The sequence below is a fragment of the Balaenoptera physalus genome, assembly GCF_965194825.1.
Source record: "Balaenoptera physalus genome assembly, chromosome: 11".
NCBI classification, from domain to species: Eukaryota; Metazoa; Chordata; class Mammalia; order Artiodactyla; family Balaenopteridae; genus Balaenoptera; species Balaenoptera physalus.
In genome coordinates this window covers 613,800-623,980 of record NC_138896.1, presented here as the reverse complement: position 1 = coordinate 623,980, position 10,181 = coordinate 613,800, and the positions used below count along the sequence as shown (strand labels likewise).

The 10,181-nt window shown below is 41.1% G+C and overlaps 1 long non-coding RNA gene across 2 annotated transcripts in view; it reads right to left on the bottom strand.

Annotated features, from left to right (window-relative positions):
* Window positions 1–2,289: 2,289 nt before the first annotated feature.
* Window positions 2,290–10,181, bottom strand: part of LOC309638636 — a 106,226-nt gene continuing 98,334 nt past the window's right edge. For both annotated transcript variants that reach the window (XR_014251223.1, XR_014251224.1), the window contains one exon: window positions 2,290–10,177. This is a non-coding gene — a long non-coding RNA (uncharacterized lncRNA). The remainder of the gene's footprint in view (window positions 10,178–10,181) is intronic.

Here is a 10,181-nt window from a genome sequence, read left to right as displayed (position 1 = left end):
TGTAAATCAACTATACTTCAATACAATTTAAATAAATAAATAGAAATTGGTGAGTTCTGCAAAGGACAGGGAAGAGTTGAATATGATCAGAGGGTTTCTCCCCTCGCTGGTGGTGGCGTTAATCAAGCCCCGAGGGCGGGAGAGAAAGCTGTGCCTGAGGAAGACTAGATGGGGGGGGGGGGACACACAGAGATTCCACAGGATTTAAGCTCAAACAAACATCTACTGGGGCTGCACATGAAGCTCTGTGAGTCATCTACAGAGAACAGATCACTAGGAGGTGGAAGTGAATATTCCCCGAGAAGAAACTGGGTTACAAAAGGAGAATCCAAAAACACAAGCCTGGGGATGCCTGTGTTTCAGAACAGCTTACGAAGGGGCCCCAGCTGAAACACCTACAAGGAGTGGCTGGAAACGGAGAAGAATCGAGAAAACGTGGTACCGCAGAACACAAGGGCAGAGAGAGCTCAAGAGGGGCGGCGCCTTCAAACCCTGCAAGGAGAGAATGCGGACACTGACCCGGAGAGCTCTCTGACATACGTAAGTGCTAAAAGTAACGTCCATGATGATGAGATAAAGGATGAAAGTGGGCAAAAAGAAATTAATATTAAGATATTAACAAGGTTGTTTGCCCACAGAAGAGCTTGATGTTTTCACTGACCACATAACATACAAAAATCACGTGGTTCCTCCAGGGTCTCTGTTTATTGTCTGTAAAGTGAATTAATTCAGTCGAATAATCATTTGACTGTCATGTCTACCTCTCCGTGCCTGTGTACATCCCATTAAACAAAGATGTAAACAAATTTGCTCTCATGACTTTAAAATGCAATGTTCAATATGTATAACTGTCTGCTCTGAGTCCTTCATAACTTTATTCTGTAGCGCTGAGAAGATTTTTAGTCACTAATTTTCTTATGAACATTCCCAGGTCTCAAGCAATGGTCAAATCAAAGTCTAAAAAGCTTAAAAACCATAGTAAGATGCATGCATCCTTTTAAAATCTGTGAGATGCTTATGAGTGTCCTTTTAAAGTCTCGTCCTTAAATCACAAAAGTACTTTTTCAAAGAAGGGTGTGGTGTGATATTTATTCACCACATTTAGGTATCGTTTCTTCCAACAAAGAGCAGAAATGTATCCTAAAGGCCCAGTTATAGTAGGTAAATATTTCCATCAGGAACATCTGGCTTTCTTTAAAAACTTAGGTGGTTTCATGATCATTCCTCTCTTCTCCTGCCGTGCTTCGTGCTTGGATGGTACAAATCCGCTCCACTCGGGCTGCAGAACGTTTTTTCCTTTCGCCTGAAAAACAATTCCTTTCGACTTGTTTTCTCTCATTATTATTCTGGTTCTGATCCAGGCTTAGTGGCAGGGCCAGACCTGAGGCTAGCGCTTCATTTTCCTGTCCTGTGTATTCATCTGTACATTTCCTTCATTCTCTAAGTTTTATTTTATGCGTGAATAGTTTGAGTGTAATATATCGATTAACATCGATTATTTCCCAGCCCTGGTTCTGGCTTGTGACTCCAGGTAGTTTATGTCTGTGAGGCTTATTCTGGGGTTGAGATGGCAGATAAAGCACAGATTGAAATCCCCCTGCTCCTCTCTGAACAGATGGAAATGCCGGGTAGAATATAAAGTATTGAGAGCCAATCTCTAAAGCATGGAACAAAGCATTAAAGGAAGCAGGAACACAGAGCAGTAAGTAGGATTTGAGACTGCAGTGCACAGGGGAATCACAGGAGTTGGGGTTTTGACAATGGCTCAAGCAACAGGAGTCAAAATAGCAGGTCCCAGACCTAAACAAGAGGCAGACCTGGCTGTCCGCAAGAAACCAAAATCCCATGATGTGCTGCCTGTCTGTGACACAAGTCTGAGTCTCTCTGTCCACCAGCCGTGGCTACTCAAGCTCCATCCAGGGTACTGGTGGATCCTTGCTTCTGGTGCCAATTTAGTGAATTGAAATCACATTGCAAAATCTCCCCATTCTATACCTACACAAAAATTCCCTACAACCTAAATGTCCATCAACAAATGAATGGATAAAGAGAATGTGGTAGATACATGAAATTGGAATATTACTCAGCCAATAAAAAGAAGGAAACCCTGCCATTGGCAACAACACGGATGAACTTTAAGGATATTATGCTCAGTGAAATAAGCCAGTTACAGAAGAACAAACATTGCATGATTCCACTTCAAGGAGGAATCTAAAATAGTCAAACCGATAGAAGAAGAAAGCTGAATGGTGGTTTCCAGGGGCTGCAGGAGGGGGAAATGGGGAATGGCGATTTGTATGACTGACAAAACTTCAGTCATACAAGGCGAACAATTTCTAGAGACTGGCTGACTGCATTTCAGCTTACAGTTGGTAATACTGTACACTTAAAAATCCGATAAGAGGGTAGGTCTCATGTTCTCTGTTATTACCACAACTTAAAAAACTATTCACAGAATAATTTAATCCTATAAACTTCAAAATCTGGCAACCAATAAAAGAAACATACAACTGTGGAATAAAGCATCAAAGCTCAGCAACTAATCCTAACCTACCTCTTTTTCTCTCTCCTCGAAAGAAGCCAAATAGGTGAATCAAAAATTTATTTAGAATGTTCAGTACTACCTCAGAATCAGAAGATAAGTAAACTGTAGGGGAGTTTACTTCTTGTCCTTTCCCCGTCTGAACAAATACTAAAAATTGTGTGAACCTGAAACTTCAGGGAGCTAGGAAAAATAAAAAAGAACAAACTAAGCCCAAAGTTAGTAGAAGGAAAAAGATAGCAAAGATTATAGCAGAAATAAATTAAATAGAAAATAGGAAAACAATAGAAAAAAATCAGTGAAACTGAGTTGGGTTTTTGAAAAGATAAACAAAATTGACAAACTCTTAGCTAGACTAACCAAGAAAAAAAAGAGAGAAGACAAATAAATAAAACCAGAAACGAAAAAAGAGACATTGCAAATGATGTCACAGAAATACAAAGGGCCATAAGAGACTCTCATAAACAATTATGCACCAACAAACTAGAAGAAATGGATACATTTCTAGAAATATACAACCTTTCAAGACTGAATCATGAAGAAATACAAACTCTAAACAGATCTATAGCTAGTATGGAGATTGAATCAATAAACAAAAACTTCCCAGCAAAGAAAATCCCAGGACCAGATGGCTTTTGGTGAATTCTACCAAACATTTAAAGAATTTATGGCAATTCTTCTCAAACTCTCTTGAAACATTGAAAAGGCATGAATACTTCCAAACTCATTTTATGGGGCCAGCATTACCCTGATACCAAAGTCAGACAAAAATATTACAAGAAAAGAAAATTACAGGCCAATATTCCTGATGAATACATGCAAAAATCCTCAACAGAATACTAGCAAAAGGTGCTGAATTCAATAGCACATTAAAACAATCAAACACCATGACCAAGTGGGATCTATCCCTGGGATGCAAGGATGGTTCAATACACAAAAATCAATTAATGTGCTATACCACATTAACAGAATAAAGGATACAAATCACACAATCTTTTCAATAAAAGGAAAAAAAGGATTTGATGAAATTCAACACCCTTTCATGAATAAAAACTCTCAAAAACTAGGAGTAAAAGAAAAGTACCTTAACATAATGAAGACCATAAATGAAAAGCTCACAACGAACATCACACTCAACGGTGAAAAACCGTAAGCTTTTCCTCTATGATCAGGAATGAGGCAAGGATGCCCAATCTCAACACTTCTATTCAACAAAATACTGGTGGTTCCAGCCAGAGCAATTAGAAAAAGATATAAAAGGCATCCAAATTGGAAAGGAAGAAGTAAAACTGTCCCTCTTTGTAAATAACATTACCTCATATACAGAAAACTTTGAAGACACCACTAAAAAATCTGTTAGTACTATTACATAAACTCAGTAAAGTTGCAGGATATAAAATCAGTATTCAAAAATCAGTTCCATTTCTATACACTAAAAACAAACTTTCTGAAAAGGAAATTATAAAAGCAATCCCATTTATAATAGCACCAAAAAGAATAAAATACTTAGGTATACAGTAAACTAAGGAGGTGAAAGACTTGTATACTGGAAACTACAAAACATTGATGAAAAAAATTAAAGACACAAACAAGTGGAAATACATCTTGTGTTTGTGGACTGGAAAACAATATTGTCGAAATGTCCACACTATCCAAAGCTATCTACAGATTCAATTCAATCGCTGTCAAAATCCCAATGCATTTTTTACAGAAATAAATTGTACAATTCATGTGGAACCAGAAAGGATCATGAATAGCCAAATCAATCCTAAGAAAGAAGAACAAAGCTGGGGGCATCACACTTCCTGACTTCAAAATATATTACAAAGCTACAGTAATCAAAATAGTTTGGTACTGGCAGAAAACAGATATATAGATGGATGGGACAGAATAGACAGCCCAGAAATAAGTCCATACATACAAGATCAACTGATCTTCAACAAAGGTACCAAAAATACTCAAGGGGGAAAGGCCTGTCCCTAGTGCTGGGAAAACTAGATATCCACATGTGACAGAATCAAATTGTACTTTTATCTTATGACACACACAAAATCAACTCAAAATAGATTAAAGACTTAAACTTTAGACCTGAAACTGTGGAACTTCTAGAAGAAAACAGAGAGAGAAATCTTTATGACACTGGTCTTGGCAATGATTTCTTGGATATGATATAAAAGCAAAGGCAATAAAAACAAAAATACACAAATGAAACTACATCAAACTAAAAAGCTTCTACACAGTAAAGGAAAACAACAGAATGAAAAGGCAACCGCCAGAATGGGGGAAATATTTCCAAACCATATTGCTGATAAGGGGTTAATATCCAGAATATATAAGGAACTCCTACAACTCAACAGCTAAAAAACAAATAACTGGTTTTAAAAATGGGCTAAGGCATAAAAGGAACAAAACTGGGTCATTTGTAGAGACGTGGATGGATCTAGAGACTGTCATACAGAGTGAAGTAAGTCAGAAAGAGAAAAACAAATATTGTATATTAACGCATATATGTGGAACCTAGAAAAATGGTACCAGATGAACCGGTTTGCAGGGCAGAAATAGAGACACAGATGTAGAGAACAAAGGTATGGACACCAAAGGGGGGAAAGCGGCGGGGGGTGGGGTGGGGTGCTGGTGTGATGAATTGGGAGATTGGGATTGACTTGTATACACTGATGTGTATAAAATGGATGACTAATAAGAACCTGCTGTATAAAAAAATAAATAAAATTCAAAAATAAATAAATAAATGGGCTAAGGACTTGAATAGACATTTCTTCAAAGAAAATATACAAATGGCCAACAGGTATATGAAAAATGCTCCATGTCACTAAACATCAAGGAAATGCAAAGGAGATACCAGATATCAGAACCACAAGGAGATACCATCTCTCACACCTTCAAGATGGTTATTATCAAAAAAACAAAAGCCAACAAGCTTTGGTGAGGATGTGGAGAAATTGAAATCCTTGTGCACTGTTGGTGGGAATGCAAAATGGTGCAGCCACTATGGAATACAGTATGGAGTTTCCTCAATAATTAAGAATAGAACAATCATATGGTCCAGCAGTCCCACTTGTAGGTATTTATCCAAAAGAGTTGAAATCAGGATCTTAAAGAGATATTGGTACCCCATGTTCATTGAAGCACTTCACAATAGCCAAGATGCGGGAACAACCTAAGTGTCCATCAAGAGATGATGGATAAATAAAAGTGGTCCATACACACAATGAAATACTATTCATTAAAAGGAAGACAATCCTGACACAGGCTACAACACGGATGGACCTTGAGAGCGTCACACGCAATGAGAAAACCAGTCACAAAGACAAATATGCATGATTCCACTTATACGCTGTATCTAATATAGTCAAATTCATAGACTCAAATTACGGGATGGTGGTTTCCAGGACTGGGGGAAGGGAAATGGAGCACAGAGTTTCAGTTCAGCAGATGAATGAACTGTAGAGAGATGACTACGGTCAACAACGTTGTGTGCACTCCAAACTCTGCTGAAAGGGCGGATCTCGTGTTAAGTGTTCTTACCACAATAAAACGTATTTTTAATTGGGTAAGGGTGAGACCCCAGTGTGTACATTTACCAGTGCCTCAGAAGAAGGACTAGGGTCTACATTTTCTAACAAAGACCACCCAGCTCTTCAGCAGAGCCTCCCCCTCCTCCCAACCAACATTTCACTGCCGGGTCCTCACGAAGAGAAGTTAGAGTAGCCTTATGGAAAGAGAGCGATAACAGTTACCTTCATACAGAAGAGTGACCAAAATGTCAGGACAGAGCTACCAAATGTCATGGCAACTATGTAACATATATCAGAAAAAATGAATTTATTTTTAAAAAGAAAGACTTTACCAACCAAAAGATAAAAATTCCAAACACACACACAGACACACACGCACATACCAAGTAAACAAGAAAATTCTCCACAACTGCATTATATAATGCAAAGTAATCAGGTGACTGACTCAATAAAACAGTGTAAAAATTAGGAGATAAAATTGAATGTATTGCACTGTGCCTGGTACTTAGTAAATAAATAAACATTTGTTGAATAAATGTTTGCATTTCAGATCTAATGAAACATATTAAGAGCTAAAAGAAACCCTTGTATAATGAGAATATATATGAGAAACACCAGTGTGTAGATTAGACATCACTGAACGCTGAATTATGTACACATAGAGGAAATGATCAAAGTGACCCCAGTGAATGGGTGTGACAGCTCACAAAGTGAGGCCTCGCTGTCCCAGAAATGACTTTCTGTGTCATTTGCACTTTTCCATATTTTAATTAAATATACATGTCAAAGAAATTCATGAAGGAATACCATTGAAATAAAAAGTAAGAAAAAATACTGAGTAGATATTGAAAAGAATCAGAAAGAATCTCTGCAGCTAGATTAAATAGTAGCCTATATGTAGCTGGAATTAGAAGATAAATCAGAGCGCCTGTTCCAGGATTTATTGTAGTTATGAGATGAGGAATACAAATTAGAAATTAAGAGGCATATGGAAAAAGAAACTCCTTTCCAGAAGGATTTCCATGGGGACAGAACAGAGAGAAGGGCAGAGAAGCAACACTCAGAGGTAACGGGTGAGAACATGCAAGAATGAGGGAAGAAACCCTATCCAGGACCGCATAGATGATTTCCTTTAAATCCACGTACAGACACAACCCAGTGGAGTTGAAGACATCAAGGTAAAGAGAAAATTATTAGAGCTTCAGAGAGAAAAGACAGACAACACACAGAGGAACCACAGTAGAATGGCAGCAGTCTCTTAGCGTCAAAGAAGCCAGAAAACCACGGAAGAGAATCCTCAAATTTCCAGCGGGAATTACCATGGGTACAAAGTTCTGTATCCAAACTCACCTATGAGCTGGGAGGAAGAACCCTCTTTCAGGTTACATGGCAAACACAGAAAACCCTCATTACAAAAAAAAGGGTATAATACACGCAGCACTGTTTCTGATGTATGAATAAGCTGTGAAGAGAGTAAGGAAACTTCCTGTAGCCAGAAATGAAGTGGGAACAGGAATGGGAAGCACAGCTCTGGAGTCGCTGGCTCCTGGGGGGTCGGGGGGAGGGGATCCACCATTGCGGGTGGTCTTGACCTTGACGGGCTCGGCAGGAGGGAGGTGGGGACTCACGTTAAGAAACCAGCAGAAAGCCCGACTCCCCAGAGGCGGGCCCTGGAGGAGGAGCCCAGGCCCAGCAGAAGGCCAGCAGCTTCCCCAGCTCGTCGTGGGCTCCAGGGAGAGACAGGAGCCCCCGTGGGAGTTCAGGCCACAGACCGGCCCTTCCAGGCCTTGGCCTCCTGCAGTCAGAGCTCCAGAGAGAGCAGAAGTGCTAAAAGTTCATCGGAGAATACTCCTAACAAGTTTTGTCAATACATTTGAAATGTATTATACTTCTCCCAGGGGAAAAATGACAAAACTGACTTAGGAAGAAATTAAAACATTGATTATCTGAGAATAATGAAATAAAATGGATCTGTAATTCAAAGTATTCCACATAGAAACATGAGACCCAGGTGTTTTTATAGGCAACGTCTGTCACCCGTCACTGTGAGGACGGCATCACCACGGTCACAGAAAGGAAGGGAACCACTGGAAAACCTTGACGTGTAAAGATGCTAATGCAGCTAATGACGACGGGCAGCTGAAGGTGGAACTCTGAGCAGCCCTGTTGGGCTAATTGCCTCGTATTTCAAAGTGGCTCCCGGCTCCCAACGAACAGGGTCCAGGAAGGAAAGAAAGGGGGACGGGGCAGTAAGTAGTGTGTGTGTATAACAGCACGTGCGTGCACGTAAGAGAAAAAGCAAAGTGCCGGGCAAGAGGCAGAGCACAAGCCCATTGTTGTAAAAACAGAACTGGACTTTGCACGTGCCCAGAAATGAGGCTGCAACACTATACAATGAACTGTTCCGAACCGCCGGCAGCCGCTGCCTCTGCAAGCTGAACTCGGCCAGAAACTGGAAGCCAGGATCCAACAGGACGCGGCACATCCGCCTCGGGCCCAGGCGCCAAGCGGGCACCTGTGCTTTGCGTTTTCAGCCGAAGGTTCGGGGCACTGAGTGCCGTGCGCTCGGGGTGCGTGGTCATCACTGACTGGCCCATTTCTCAATGTCTCCTTCTGTCCAATCCTCCCACCCACGCCCCCGCCTTCCCCTGCAGACAGCAGACTAATGAGTTTAAAGGGCCCCCGTCTTTTATGAGCTTCGTATGCATGTATTTCACTGTATGTAAGAATGTAAAGATGGTCTTCCTCAATTGTAACCAGCACCACGCCTCTAACACCACCCCCCTGAAGCTGCCCCCGGGCGGACAGCCAAGCCACCTGGACGCCTGTGTGAGGAGAAATCAGGTGTGATTTCTTTGGTGTACAAGCCCAGGAGCAGAATTGCTGTGTAAATGAGTATGTGTATATTTAATTTAACTAAGCACTGCCAGACATTTTACTTTTACAAGAAAATACTGAAAAGAACGTTAATATTTTTTAAATTAAAAAAAATACTTTAAACTCTGGCAAAAAAAGAAAGATTTGTTGTCTGGCAACCTGTCGTTTTTTAAAAATAAAACTATCAGCCATTCTTCACCCCCAAAACAGTCTTGCTATAGACCAGAAAAATGAAAACTTTCTCCAGTGAATCACAACTTGAGAATGAGAACATGTTTCTCCTCCACGGGTTGCCCGTCTCCTGGCGGGGACGTGTCGGGCCGGCCACCCTCTGTCCCCAGGGTCCGTGATGCCCTGGGCCCTGGAACCACGGAGGCCTCTCGTCTAGAACCCATTTGAGGAGCTGTGTGCAGACTGGTCCCAATTTGTTCACAGGGTAAAAGCCCAGATACCAGACGGCCTAGTTTAAAACTGGACATCTGGCAACTCTAAAAACAAATTCAGTTGTCTTTCCTCAGAGAAAATTGTGCATATCATATAATTTCTGAAATTGGGTTAAATTACAGCAAATTGTAGCGTGTAGAATTGGTAAATAAATACAACGGACGACACCCCACCGTCTGAGTGCAGCTGCAGGGGGAACATTAGGCATGATTAGATGTGGTTAAAAGTTATCATTGTTTTGCGATTTGCAACATAAACATACTGTGTAAATATCCTGTGAGAAAACCTACTTCTGTAGTTCTAGTTCATGGATTTATTTTGGTGTTAACTTCAAAAGCAACTACAAATATTTACATAAAATTGTTTACATAGTTAGATCACCTCTACTTCTCCAAGATACTCCTAGTCCCGACTCTAACAGGTCGGTCAGGGTGCCCGTCCTTCACTTGCTGAGTGCAGATTCTCTGCGACACCAGACGTGTCCCTGCCAGGGACGTCCAGGGGATCCCGGGAAACCTCAGCAGGTGAACCCGACGCCTCCACGACTTGGCTTTTCCTTGTCACTTTCAACATCAGGGGCGTGGCTGGCTTCATCTGCATCAGCACCCAGGAACTGTGCGTGGGGAAGGGGGGCGTCTGTGTGTGCACGCGTGCGTGAGCGTGTGAGTGTGTGCGTGTCCACCCACGTGCACACAGGCCTTCTCCTTCATTCATCACTCACAGATTCATTCAGTTCACACTTTAGGCTCCGTCCCCTTCAAAGCATCTGGAGGGCAGACTAG